The sequence below is a fragment of the Misgurnus anguillicaudatus genome, chromosome 12 (genome assembly GCF_027580225.2).
Source record: "Misgurnus anguillicaudatus chromosome 12, ASM2758022v2, whole genome shotgun sequence".
NCBI classification, from domain to species: Eukaryota; Metazoa; Chordata; class Actinopteri; order Cypriniformes; family Cobitidae; genus Misgurnus; species Misgurnus anguillicaudatus.
In genome coordinates, this window is record NC_073348.2 from 5,320,259 (window position 1) to 5,334,453 (window position 14,195).

At 34.8% G+C, this 14,195-nt stretch overlaps 3 long non-coding RNA genes across 3 annotated transcripts; all 3 read left to right on the forward strand.

The window, feature by feature from the left end:
* The first annotated feature begins 1,125 nt into the window (after positions 1–1,125).
* On the forward strand, positions 1,126–4,553 carry LOC141368950 (uncharacterized). Its single transcript, XR_012372363.1, has 3 exons — positions 1,126–1,376; positions 1,414–1,571; positions 4,064–4,553. It is a non-coding gene; the product is annotated as an uncharacterized lncRNA (long non-coding RNA).
* A 493-nt stretch (positions 4,554–5,046) lies between these two features.
* On the forward strand, positions 5,047–11,194 carry LOC129435327 (uncharacterized). The gene is made up of 7 exons (XR_012372362.1): positions 5,047–5,117; positions 5,412–5,452; positions 5,603–5,677; positions 9,296–9,375; positions 9,539–9,602; positions 9,993–10,093; positions 10,692–11,194. It is a non-coding gene; the product is annotated as an uncharacterized lncRNA (long non-coding RNA).
* Positions 7,878–8,390, forward strand: LOC141368951 (uncharacterized). Its single transcript, XR_012372364.1, has 2 exons — positions 7,878–8,204; positions 8,303–8,390. It is a non-coding gene; the product is annotated as an uncharacterized lncRNA (long non-coding RNA).
* Positions 11,195–14,195: the final 3,001 nt, after the last annotated feature.

The window sequence follows — 14,195 nt, forward strand, 5'->3', positions numbered from 1 at the left end:
AGCTGGCTGCTGTAGAATAAAAGTATTTTGAAAAAATGGCACAAATTTAGAAACATAAGGGTGCGTGTGCCCATGGCCACTTCATTTCTACACTAAGGCTGGAATTTAAGCTATGGCTCAGTATATGTGCCAGTTAGACTTTTCAGTGCTGTTTTTCTACAGTCAGCAGATTTGGGCCAGATCCACTTACCACATCAGAACCAAAGCTTCCAGAAAGACAGTTCACTGATGTGGCCCACATCTGTAATATTGACCCAAACCACCTCCAAACTTGTGTGTTCAACTCTGGTTTACTGAACAGAGCCGAACGCGCGAAGTGAGTGAGGTCCGTCCGTTTGAGAGACGTTATGCTGATCTGGCCCTCATCCGTACCACGGATTATAGCCAGAAACCATTGGAATAGAGCAAATGAAACTTTTGTGGGGGTGCCCATTGCCATATTTCGTTATTAAATCCTGATTTGTTAAATCTTACAATGGAACACTTGCACGTAGCCTACACAAAAATGATTAATTCACTAACAAAGTAATAGGCTTGTCTTAAAATGGAAGATTTACTACATAACTAAAAAAAATACATTAGCAACTGTCCACTATCCAAGTGCAATGGTCCAAGCTGTATTGCCATGCTGGGAAGAAAAAAAATAGCGAACATCGTGGGAAAAACGGCACTGGCACACATAATGGATGGCAACATGGGTACGTATATTGATTTTTTAATACTATATTTAGTTGGCAATGGTGTGATTATGGTGAATATAGTGTTATGGGACTGCAAGTTTCTGCTTTAAGTTTTAGTTTGCCCCAGGGGCGGTTCTAGACCCTTTTAAGTGGGGCTCCAGCCACCCTGCCGTCATCTTAGCCCCACTAAAATTCTTAATATTTCTACCAAACTATCAAATATATTTTTCTGAAGTTTTATTCATTTGTAAAAACAATTTATTCGAAGATAATTATTTAAAAAAACGCAGGACATTTAGAAAAAAATTACGAGTTTATAAGGCATTTGATTAGCTTTGCTGTTCTGCGCATGCGTCGTAACCGTCAGTGGAGGAGAGCTGTGACTCAGGTCACACAGAGGGAATTGTTTCATAAAATATCCAGCGTGGAAGCTCAGAAGGTATTTTCGCTAATGTTTTAATTTGTTTGCTAACCTGTATGAGTGCAGTCATGTCTACAAAATATATAAGAATATTTGCCGTTTTAAATGAGATAATAATAGTTATCCCCCGTTTATAATTCAAAACTGCTTTGCATACTGAAGCCGTGCCGTTTAAAGTTTGCCGTTGTCATGACACATTTTGCAATACTACAAGGTCTATATTTTTACCTTTTTATAGTTAACAGTAATACCAGCTGTGAATAATAAGATGCTAAGTTATCGAATGTGCAATTGAGAAATATGTCATATGAGTTTAACCCACGAAATTAAACCCACAAATAAGATAGACTATAAACAACATTCAGTGACTTGTTTGCTTTTATAGATGGATATATAACGTTTTTTAAATGCTGAAAAGGAGAGCAAACAGGTGGAGAAAGAGTTAGAGAGACTGAAGAGGTCAGAGACAGGTAACGTTAAGAGATGATAAAGTGATTGTTGCAGTTTCATAGTCATGATAAATGTTATTATTATTAGCCCCTAAAATTAACATCATTCCATTATTTACTTACCCTTATGTTGTTTTAAAACATAACAGCTTTTATTTTCTGATCAGAAACTAAAGGGGTCATGTATGATTTATTACAGTCATATTTAGAATCACTGCAGGTTGTTGTTAGTAAGTTTATGAATCTGGTTATGCATGCTAGAAGCATGCATGATACATCTGGAAAGTAAAACTGATTTATAATGTATACCGAAAAGTACAGTCTGACTCGTATAAATATAAATTATCATATAAATTGTTAGTAGGCCTATTCATTAAACTTTGAATATATATAGTATACATGAACTTGAATTCAAGATACACAATAATAAATAATAGTAATAAATAACTTGTTATACCTTTTATATCTGTTCAAGAGAATTTTTATTTATTTTTATTAGGTTAATAATAATAAGGGCTTGGAACTATATAGAAGAGTAATGTATATGTAGCCTACATGAATTTATTAATATAATAATACTGGTCCCAATTTGCAAAAAGGCATCACAATGCTCTCTTCACATAATCACTGAGGGCTAAGCCCCCATAAGAATGAAATCCTAGAACAGTTTGCCCCATCCCGCTATCAGCTATCGTGAAGTAATTACCAACCATTTCGTTTGAAAAATTCTAAAACAACGATGTTTTTAATACTTTAAAATAACATTTGATAAATGAACCTTTCTCTTGGAGGTTCCTTAAACAAAAGGCTGCATAGGAGGTCGCATTTGTAAACTGCATACGTCATAAAGACTGTCTTGTTACAGAATATTAACAATTATAAAGTTTTTCACTATTATATTTAGTTAATCATAGCTGTATTTATATTTAGTTAATTGTTGTAATATGCTTATGACTTGCGAATGTAATGCTCAATTTACTGAAATAAAGCAGGCTTGATGACGTACTGTATGCATCCTGCATATGCGACCTGCGGAGGATGCAGCTTCTGTTTGAGTAATATCAGCATAAAGGTTTCTGGCTAAAGCTTTCACGGTGCAATGTGCATGCATTATATTCTGTCTTTTACTGTGTGTGCTGTTTTGTTTGGGTTTCCAAATGTTCGTCTGACACGCGTTGTGAATCAGGGTATCTTCCGTCCATTCCATATTCGTTTTAAAATTTAAAACCAAAAATGAAAAAACAAATCGAATTTTCATTTATCGTTTACTAGGGATGCTCCGATCAGGATTTTTGCAGCCGATACCGATCAGTGATCACCGATCTGTAATCTTCGTGATCGGCCGATACCGATTCCGATTTTTTTAAAGCTGATATGCAAGCTCTTTGATGACTGTAACTGTTACAATCTTTCTAAATAAAATAATACCACTTATGTTGCCTTTGTTATATTACTTGCAGTAATTAGGTATATTATTGTTTTAATAGAGACTCAAATAAATAAGCACAACAAATATTTATTCTGCAAAGAGAAATTTAATATGCCTTTAAAAAGGCTTATGTCTCCTAAAAGTACTGAAAATAAAACACTTCATATACTTTACTGTATTAATTAAATATACACGCATTCGTATGAAGTATAAAAGTTCTTTAGTCAAGAGCAGAGAGTGATTTTATGAGAGATGAATTAGGTTACTGCAGCTTTAAGACGTGAGAGAGAGAGAGATTGAGAGATCGCTCTGTTCACGTGCACTGATGACAGGCTGCTGTGTGTGTGTGTGGGCGGCGGCTGAACGCAGACAAGCAGCTGTGAGGAAAATAAAAGTTTAAACGCTCAAAACTTTAAGACGCATGCAAATAAGAAACTTTTGGCATGAGGATGCAATTGTCCGTGATAGATATGTGTTGTATACGCTGTTTGATGGGGATGTGAAGACGCCTCGCGCTGTTTACCGGAGCGTGTCCTCATACGCATATCTCTGTAAAGGCAAAGAGAGACATACAAATCTGCACGCTGCACATGAGCAACAGGTTGTAAAAATGCTCGCGCTACGTAAAAAATGTCTTTAATTGCCGCCGCATTCAGGATCCTTTTGATGACAAAAGTAAACAGAAAGATCTGTTTATGAGATCGGCAGATTTAGCGAGCACCGATCGAGTCATTTAATGCCATTATCGGCCGATACCGATCGGCGGCCGATCGATCGGAGCATCCCTATCGTTTACATTTATAAAATGAAAAAAGAAAAATAGAAATTTATACATTTTTCTAGTTACCCAGCAAACATTGGTCCAACGGCAACGTCGTGTCCCTGGCCAAAAATTGTCGCGGTATGACGGCATAAATCGGTGAAAATATGTAAAAAAAAAAAAAAAACGTCATAAAAATGCATTCTGATACATTTGTACATGTCTATAGTTCTATGGGGTTACATGTATAATTGTTACTTTGACTTTTAGCTACGTGTACTTCAATATATACCCTGATGTGAATTGGATGCATGTCTTTTACAGGTGCATTTATAGTCCATCATGACATAAAAAATCCACGGCATGCAACCACGAGGAGAGGGGGAATTTACTAAGGAGTTTTGTCTATATATTATATAAAATCTACTGTTGGGCAAGTACATTTTGTATTATTTGATTAACGTGCTTAAGTTTTAATTGTTTGACACAAATGAACCAAAATAAACATTGCCAGAATTGTCCACACTGAGTATGGCTAAAATTAGCTAATAGGCTAAAAGGTACTTTGAACTTACACATGTTATACCATAGTATAAAGTATGTTTAATGGTACAGTCAAAGTTATTACTTTAGCTTATTTATGTAGCCTTTGAGAATTTCTTTCAGAAATTAAAACATCTGAAAGAGAAAAGTTATTTGGCATGATGGAATGATTTGATTGCCTACACATTGCACATGTAAAATGTTAAATACTGTTCTGTATTAAAAGCTCAGCATAAGTGTTTGATTAACTTCCTTTGCTTTTGTTTTGCACAAAGGAAGAGCAGAACCTAATCCAAATAAAAATAAACAAGCTGTTAAAAGCCAGGTAAATGCATCAGTTTTATACACTTAAACACATAGGAGTTGGTATTTGTGGGGTTAATATCAGTAATTACAATTTCATTTTATTTACAGTTGAAGGTGGTCAATACAAACCAAATAAAGATGTTGCACATTCCACAAACAATAAAAAAAAGAAGGTATGGCGAACTGTAGATATGGCTTAAACAGTCAGTCTATATATTTGTTAATGTTCTAATGTGTCATATCTTCTTGTTTGTGCTAAAGATCAAGTTTTGTGTCCAACACACTTGGATGAGACGTGCCCGACCCCTGACTTTGTCTACCCTACATTAAGTTGTAAGTTTTTGACTGCTTTGCTTTACTTTGAAAAAGAATCATGCTTTCAAAAAGGACTTTTATATATTTCGATATGAAACTCAAAAATGTATATAAATTGTTTTGGTGTATTTTGTTTACACAGGTGACAGTAAACATCGGTATCAAGATGGTGTGATTGATCTATACCCTAGAATAAGCTGTGACACTATGAGACGTACGTGCTACTGATGCTTTTTGTTATTTTTTTGGTGCATTCCCACACTATACAAACACGTAGGTTGGCTCCAAAGTGCATACACTTTTGACTTTATAATGTCATTCTCATTTATAGGTAAACATTTATTCCATCAGCGTTTTGCCTGAATGTCAACATAATATCCCAAAACTTTGATATAAAAAGTGATTTATTTTAATATTTTACACTACTATGTTTTTTTTAAATACATTGTGCATGTGTATGTTTATTGTACTTAATGAAATTACATGCAAGGTGTAATTTGTTTTGCAGGGTGACATAATGAACAGCCATCTTCCAGACAACCGAAACAGGCAGAGTATTGTTTTCTTGTGTATTGTCATACACCTAAAGAGGATTTTTTGTAATTATACAGTTATGGTGTTATTCATTCATTAATGTGTCCTTTCTTACCTTAAATAACTTGTCATTTTTCACTCCTTTTGTTTTTAATGTCTATATAGTATTGTCTACAATACCAAATTCTGGATTGTCCCCCCAGTACCAGAAGGCACTCCAATCCCAGAGAGCATCCCATTGTATGTGAGAACTTTACAGTCGCATCTTATTTTAAGCAGATTCTACTAGGGATGCACAATATACAACCCTATATCACGCAAATACGTGACTATTTCACGTATGGACCAACGTGAAAATGTCGCGTTTTGCCGGTTTTGGGCGTGGGCGTGTCGCGTTTTCTGTTTGTGTCGCTTTCACGTTTTGGTTGCTCAACTTTTTTTGTCCTATTTTCAAGCCATTTTCGCTTCGGTTTAGGGTTAGATTTGGTGCTTGTGTTATATGTCACTTTAAGTATTTGTCACTTTAAGTATTGGTTTATAAAAAAAAGATACAAGACTTATTCTTTTATATTTTCTAAACTTTAACCAATTGTCGCCTGACGTTGGGGTTAGAGTTTGTTTAGGTAAGGATGTCATTTTATGTAAATCTAACCCTAAACCGAAGCGACAATGGTAAGAAATTAGGACAAAAAAGTTGAGTAACCAAAACGTGAAAGTGACACAAACATGCTCACGTTCAAAACCGGCAAAACGTGACATTTTCACGTTGGTCCATACGTGAAATAGTCACGTATTTGCGTGATATTGGGTTGCAATATATCGCATGTGATTGTCATTGCACATCTCGTCAGTGAAGCTGGTTCCATGATCGCCATCACCTGCTTTCAGATGGAGCGGCATTTACTACACAAAGCCTTAGTTCACTGACAATTGGGGCAATTTTGCATTAATTATCGAGGACGCATCTCCTGCGATACATGCGATATGCCCAGCTTGTCAGTTAACCTCAGCTTTGTGTAGCAAATGCTGCTCCATCTGAAAGCAGGTGATGGCAATTTACTACTAACCCAGCTAACAATTTTTGGTTCCCAAAACGTTCCCCTAACGTTAGTTTTTGGTTCTCAAAACGTTCCCCTAACGTTAGTTTTTGGTTCCCATAACGTTATTTTCCAAGGTTTGTTTTTGGTTAGCCAGGAAAGTTTTCTTTACAGAAATAGAACGTTATTTTTAGGTTATTTTAACGTTTTCCTAACGTTAGGAGAACGTTAGAATAACGTTAGGAGAACGTTAGAATAACGTTAGGAGAACGTTAGAATAACGTTATTCTAATGTTCTCCTAACGTTAGGAAAACGTTCTCCTAACGTTAGGAAAACTTTAAAATAACCTAAAAATAACGTTCTATTTCTGTAAAGAAAACTTTCCTGGCTAACCAAAAACAAACCTTGGAAAATAACGTTATGGGAACCAAAAACTAACGTTAGGGGAACGTTCTCCTAACGTTAGGAAAACGTTAAAATAACCTAAAAACAACGTTCTATTTCTGTAAAGAAAACTTTCCTGGCTAACCAAAAACAAACCTTGGAAAATGCACAGCTAACATGGAGTGAAAAATGATCTCACCAGGGCGCGAGGGCGCGTTGCCGCGGCTCCGTGCACGCACTGACAGAGCGCGCAAGACTCCAGCCTCAGTGAAGAAGTAAAGGCTTACAAAAGTACGGCACGTCTATTAGTACATCCCATGCTGTGTTTTGGTTGGTTTTTATCTATCATATCTATCTAAAATAAACACATTTCCGTATAAGGAGGAATAAAATAATTTATTTAATACAAAATCTATAATAATTAAATTATGCTATTACTGGAAAAATGTCTATTAAAATATTATACCATTATATAACACAGGTTATTTTATATAAAAATACCTCAACACATCACATATTATGTATTTAGATAACATTATATTTTATCAAATATATAATAGTGACTTCAACACAATAAAGAAGAGTTAAAACAGATATTTATTGAAAATATATAAACATGTAATTCACTTTAGTTTAACAGACCTTACAGCAGCCGCCTCTCCATTATTAAGTAACAACAATCAGCACCTCTCTCTCAGTTTTTACAATAATCAAAAGCTTCTAACTTCATATTCTCTTCATGGAAATAATTAAAATATATTTTCGTTTTCACATATTTAAGCTAATGAAGAAACAAAAAAGAAATCGCTAGAATGATATACTCTGAAGTTAAAACGCAATGAGAAATAAATCAGTCACTTTAGGTTAAAAGATCTTACCACAGTTAGTCGGCTATCCGTTTTTACAACAATAAAAAGTTTCTAACATTATATTCTCCTCAAATTCTCCTCAAATAGATTGGAAATCCCTCGTATATATATTTCTTCTCACATATTTAAGTTACTAAATCAAGAAAGAGACAAAAGAACCGCTAAAATAATGTTAGTCTCTGAGGTAAAAACTAAAGGACCGTTATTTTTTAAATTAACGACTTTTCCTGAGCACAAGATAAAACGGGTACTCGTAAAGAAGGCGGTAAGCTCGTGCAGACAAGCACGCGCATATTAGACGTGCACACTAAAGGAATAATGGGTTTAATTATGCATTCACTTCATTTCCTAAAAAAACACATAACAAAAAAAAAACCATTAGAGAACGTTATGTGTAAGTTATTTTTAGGTTATTTTATGGTTCCAGAAAACCAAAAAATAACCAAAAAATAACGTTCTGTATAAGTTATTTTTAGGTTATTTAAAAATAACCACCCTGCAACGTTATGAGAACGTTATTCTATGGTTCCAAAAAAATAACCAAAAAATAACGTTCTGTATAAGTTATTTTTAGGTTATTTTAAAAATAACCACCCTGCAACGTTATGGGAACGTTATTTTATGGTTCCAAAAAAATAACCAAAAAATAACCAAAAAATAACGTTCTGTATAAGTTATTTTTAGGTTATTTTAAAAATAACCACCCTGCAACGTTATGGGAACGTTATTTTATGGTTCCAAAAAAATAACCAAAAAATAACGTTCTGTATAAGTTATTTTTAGGTTATTTTAAAAATAACCACCCTGCAACGTTATGGGAATGTTATTTTATGGTTCCAAAAAAATAATCAAAAAATAACCAAAAAATAACGTTCTGTATAAGTTATTTTTAGGTTATTTTAAAAATAACCACCCTGCAACGTTATGGGAACGTTATTTTATGGTTCCAAAAAAATAACCAAAAAATAACCAAAAAATAACGTTCTGTATAAGTTATTTTTAGGTTATTTTAAAAATAACCACCCTGCAACGTTATGGGAACGTTATTTTATGGTTCCAAAAAAATAACCAAAAAATAACCAAAAAATAACGTTCTGTATAAGTTATTTTTAGGTTATTTTAAAAATAACCACCCTACAACGTTATGGGAACGTTATTTTATGGTTGCAAAAAAATAAAACCTAAAAATAACGTTCCCAGAACGTTATTTTTTGGTTCCCAAAAAAATAACCAAAATATAACCAAAAACTAACGTTAGGGGAACGTTCTGTGTTTGCTGGGAATCAAGGAACCGGCTTCACTGACGAGATGCGCATGATATCGCATGCGATTTATCATGCATCGCTAGAAACTATATTAGTGACAACACAGCTTAGAGTATAAACATGTACATTTCTCTGAATCTGAGTTTATAGTTACAAATACAGAGCTTATAATGTCTGTCATTGCTCAACCACTAAGACCTAAAAGTACAGCCATCTGATTTCATAACTAATGCAGTATTACACTGTGAAGTGATTTACTGTTAATATTTTACACTACCATATAATAAACTATATTTGTACAGGTGAGGTAACACAACGAAAAAAATAACAGGATGGAGACTACCTGATTCTTCACCTATGGCCTTAGCTTCAAATGCAAGAAGTAAGAAATGCTATATGACTGTGTATTTTGCATTATGAATACATTATGAATACATCAAAGATGTTGATAACAAGTTGATCTGTGTAAGTTGTGATATAAAGAATATGTATATATATTTCCATCTATCTTTTTATAACATTATTTAAATTGTTTTCACATTTAGGTCCAGCAACTGTCTGAGTTGGTGTATATTCTGTCAGAGACTGCGTGAACAATATTATGAACAGGTATGTATTTCTCTTGAATTGTGTAATCCTGCATAATATTTCAGGAATATATGTTGATTACCACCATTAACCCAGCTATTTATATTACTTCATTTCAGGATTTAATCTGTCACACATTACTTGTCAGAAGTTTTAATGTTCGTAGTGGCTCAAACAGTCAAACAAGAAATCAAAACATAATTTCAGTGTAAGCCATTACTTGTCACCAAAACCTATGGATGAGGATATTGTTTATAGCACGTTACATGGTAGATGAGTAGTTGTGAAGTGTTAAAACATAGTGTATGTAGATTGCATGCAATTGCTATGTCGCACATTACTGTTAATTGTGATTTATTGACCATTAAGGTTATTTGTCTAAGGTGAAGTAATCTTACATTTCTTTCACAGAATGATGTCAAATTGTCTTATGGCAAAGTTCAATATGAGGGGTGGTGGACATCTGGAAAATAAGTATTTTAAAGGCACACCTTTGTATTATGTTATTCAAGGTAATTTGGGGAATATGTTGATCTAAAAAAAAAACTCTTGTTCTTGTATATTGATGTAATTTTTATTGCTATGATTTATGTATTTAGGGGACATCACAGCTCACCTGTCTTTATCAGAAATGTCCTGTTCAATTTTTGACAGTTACACAGCCAGTTTAGGGTCTTTCTCAATGACACCACAGTGGTATTGAAGAGCAAGGGGACAAATGCTGTTGGTCCCACAACTGATCTAACACTTATTTAAAGCATAACATCTTTTATACAATAATTTATATATATATATATGAAGAGTTTCGTTGCAAAACGAGATAACTCAGTTTTTAACATTTTTGTCAAAACATGTTTATTATTCTGTTATCATGTTTTTATCTTGTTATATGGTGCTACCTAGCTGTATTTTTTAAGTTATGAAGGTTTAAATCAAAACAAACCGCTGTCAAACTGCAGTTGAACAACCAAAAAACAAGATTTCTGAAAAATTATATATATATAATTTTAGCTGTAGACCATAAAGATTTTGAAAGTAAGTGCATGTAATTTACCTCAAATGTTTAATTGTATTTATTTTAAAAAGAAACATATTCTTCTCTTCCCTCAGATGCTGTGAGGAGGTGGAGCCCAAAAGCCATGGACTCGGAAATCGATGCAGCTATGGCAGACCACCTCAAGCACGCTCCAGGAAGAGAGCTAGGGGTTGTGAATACAAAAAATAAGCCAAACAGATGTAATGTGTTAGAGATAGTTCACACAAAAATTAAAATTGTTATAATTTCCTTACCCACGTGTTTCAACCCTGTATACATTTTTGTTTTCTGCTAAACACAAAGATTGAATAATGTTTGTAACCAAGCATTTCTCACAACCCATTAACTGTCATAATCATTTTTTTTACCATTGTAGTAATGGGTTGTGAGATCTGCTTTTTTAAAAACATTCTTTCAAATATCTTTGTGTTCCGCAGAACATAGAAAGGTATACAGGTTTGAAACATGAGAGGGAGTAAATGACTAAATATTCATTTTTGGGTGAACTATCCCTTTATATAATAAAGTATTTTGAAATTGTTATTATAGTTAAAAAAATAAAAGTCCTAAATCAGAACATGCTTCTTTTTTGCTCATGTCCACAAATAATGTGTTCTTTAATGTGTTTAATGCCTAAAGACCTACACCAAGCGACAAGTGCTGTGGTTGTTAGCTTATATACATTCTGAAAATTTCATGTGTACTTTATGTGGATGGAGGCCTATGATTATTGCTTCTGACTGTAGGGTAATTAAATATAAGGTAGCCTAAACACATGATAGACTAAACATCACATAGGCCATAAATCCCAAAAATAAGGCATAGCTGGCAATGATCTGGTACGCGGATCTGTGCCGCATCTCTATGCGGGACTGGGCCAGCTCTGTTCCATTTCCAGTTCAGATCCGTGAAACTGATCCTGACCACTTCTTGGCCGATGTGCGTTTGGACGCTGGACCGTGTTAGTTAAACGGATCTGATGCGGATGGAACGGTATGTGTGGGCCAGCTCCACCGCAGTGTTGTTTTACTGTTTTGGTACGAGAGTGGGCCAGGGCTGACCCATCTCTGGTGCAGAGCCATGAAACAAATCCTGATCACTTTTGGCCCGCTGTGCATTTGGACACTAGACCATGTCCGTGAGATGGATCCGGGGTGGATCGCATGGTAGGTGTGGGCCAGATCCACCCCAGTGTGGTTTTGCTATCTGGGATAACACCACATCAGACATTCAGATCAATACAGCACAGTTTTCCTGCCCTAAGAGCAGCAACATAACCTAACGCCACCAAACATACCAGAAGCTGTGATTAATACAAGCAAAATAGTGGCTCTGCAGCAACTTACTTTTAAACACCCCACAGATCATGTATTTAGTCAGTTTTCTGACACAAAAACATTGATTAAAAGTTTTAGATCAACGCTCGACATCCAAGTTGGTTCAAAATAAGATAATGCTAACGACTGTTAGCTTACTACTTATGTATTTTTTACTTAAATTATCTCAAAATGTCAAATCAAGGGTACCAAATAAAAAAATCGTTCCTTTGAAGAATGTGTAATCATGTCTTTTTACACGTCTTTTTGGTGCTAAATAAGATAATGCTAACGTGCTACCGACTGTTAGCTTACTATTTATGTACTTTTTACTTAACTTATCTCAAAATATCAAATCAAGGTTACCAAATACATAAATAAAAAAATTGTACCATTGAAGAATGTGTAATCATGTCTTTTTACACGTCTTTTTGGTGCTAATAAGATAATGCTAACGTGCTACCGACTGTTAGCTTACTATTTATGTATTTTTTACTTATCTCAAAATATCAAATCAAGGTTACCAAATACATAAATAAAAAATCTTACCTTTTGAAAAATGTATAGGGAAATCACTTAATCCTCTCACTCCAGTGCTAACTGACGCTCACTCAAAAATGCGCTTTTTTCGAATGTTGAACCCGCCTCCTCTGCATTTTCATTGGTCATTTTTGTGAACCAATCATATTTCTTTCTGCCCTGAGAACATGTTTGTGTAAGGAAAACTCCCATGTGCACCTGAAACAGGCCACCTTTTCAACACCCGGCGTGGTTTAAAGTTACCTGAACATCGTAGTCGAACCATTACTTGGGATAAGGGTGTTCCTCAGTTGGCTTAAAATTGGTTAGAAAGAAACATAAAGGTGGTCGAGTGAGCTTTTTAAGCTTAACGCGTCGCCTCAGTCACTGCCTCAGCTGCTCATATATGTTGAGCACCGGAAGAACGTTGACAAAATGAGCGAAATGGCGCCGCCCTTGTTGTCGTGAAAAATAAGGTGAATAAGACTTTTATTTTACTAAAAAAGTATTTTGTACTTTATTTTAACCTATTTTTTTTAAACTACAAGCAAAAGATTTTCTCTTTAAGTCTCCCCACAGTCACAGTTCTTTTGTCCCAACATTCCTCACTGAGCCATTAGGGGGTTGGGTCTCCTCAGGTGTGAAACACATCAATATTCATGACCATTGACCCTCCCTTGCATATTGCCTTTACACAGCAAAAAGTGTCTTACAAAAGTTAAATCAATGTATTTTTTCATGTGAATGAGTGGGTTAAATGGTTTTTACATCTTTTTGTAGCAAATTCTCTACTCTACACTTGCTTGTTAACAAATGTTTAGGATGTGTTTCTTGGCCTTATTTCAGCAACTTTTTGTTTTCTTTTTTTTTACTAACCACGCATAAACATAATTTACTTAAAAATACAAACATGTACATACATTTATCTTACATATTATTATAGCACAGTTTGTGCTGAATACAGTGTTATGTGATATTTGTAACGTGGGTTCCCTGTGTCATTGTGTTCATTTGTGTTTTGGTTTATGTCTCTGTGTAACTTGTGTTTAACTTGTACTCATGTATGCCATTATCCCTGTGTTGATTAGTGTCTCCGCCCCCATTGTTTGTTACCATGGACATTCATTGTTATTATGCTCCTCCCCTTGTTTGTTGTCATAGTCTCTGATTGTATCTGATTTGTGATTGGTCTTTGTCTAGCATTTATACCCTGCCTGTTCATTCTGTGTTTGTGGTTTGTTAGTTGATGTTGCCAGTGTTTAGTGTGCTCAAGTTTATGTTTAGCTTTGTTTACCTTTATACTTTTATGAATAAACTGCATTTGGATCCGTATCTCGCTTCATCCTGTCTCACCCAGTGTTCAACCGTGACAATATTAGCCATTAATGTGTTTTAAAGCAACTGAAAAAAGACCAAATGTGAGAGCATGTCAGAACCTCTGACTGTGTCCAAAAAGGGTCCGACCCCAGAGGGTTAACACTGTTTATAATGCACAGCCAGACACATTCAGGAATGCAACAACACAGTAGACCAGAGGGGTATTGCACAAAAGCAAGATAAGTGATTAAGCTGGGATTTTCCAGTTATCCTGGCTGAATTTAGCCCTGACTCGGTTGCATGAAGGGAGGCTAAATTAATCTAGATGAAGTTACTATGGAGATTTACTCTTTGCAGCTAGCCTGCCCCAGAGCAGGCTAACAACCAGGCTAAGATTAATCCTAGTGATTCATTTAATTCAAAGAA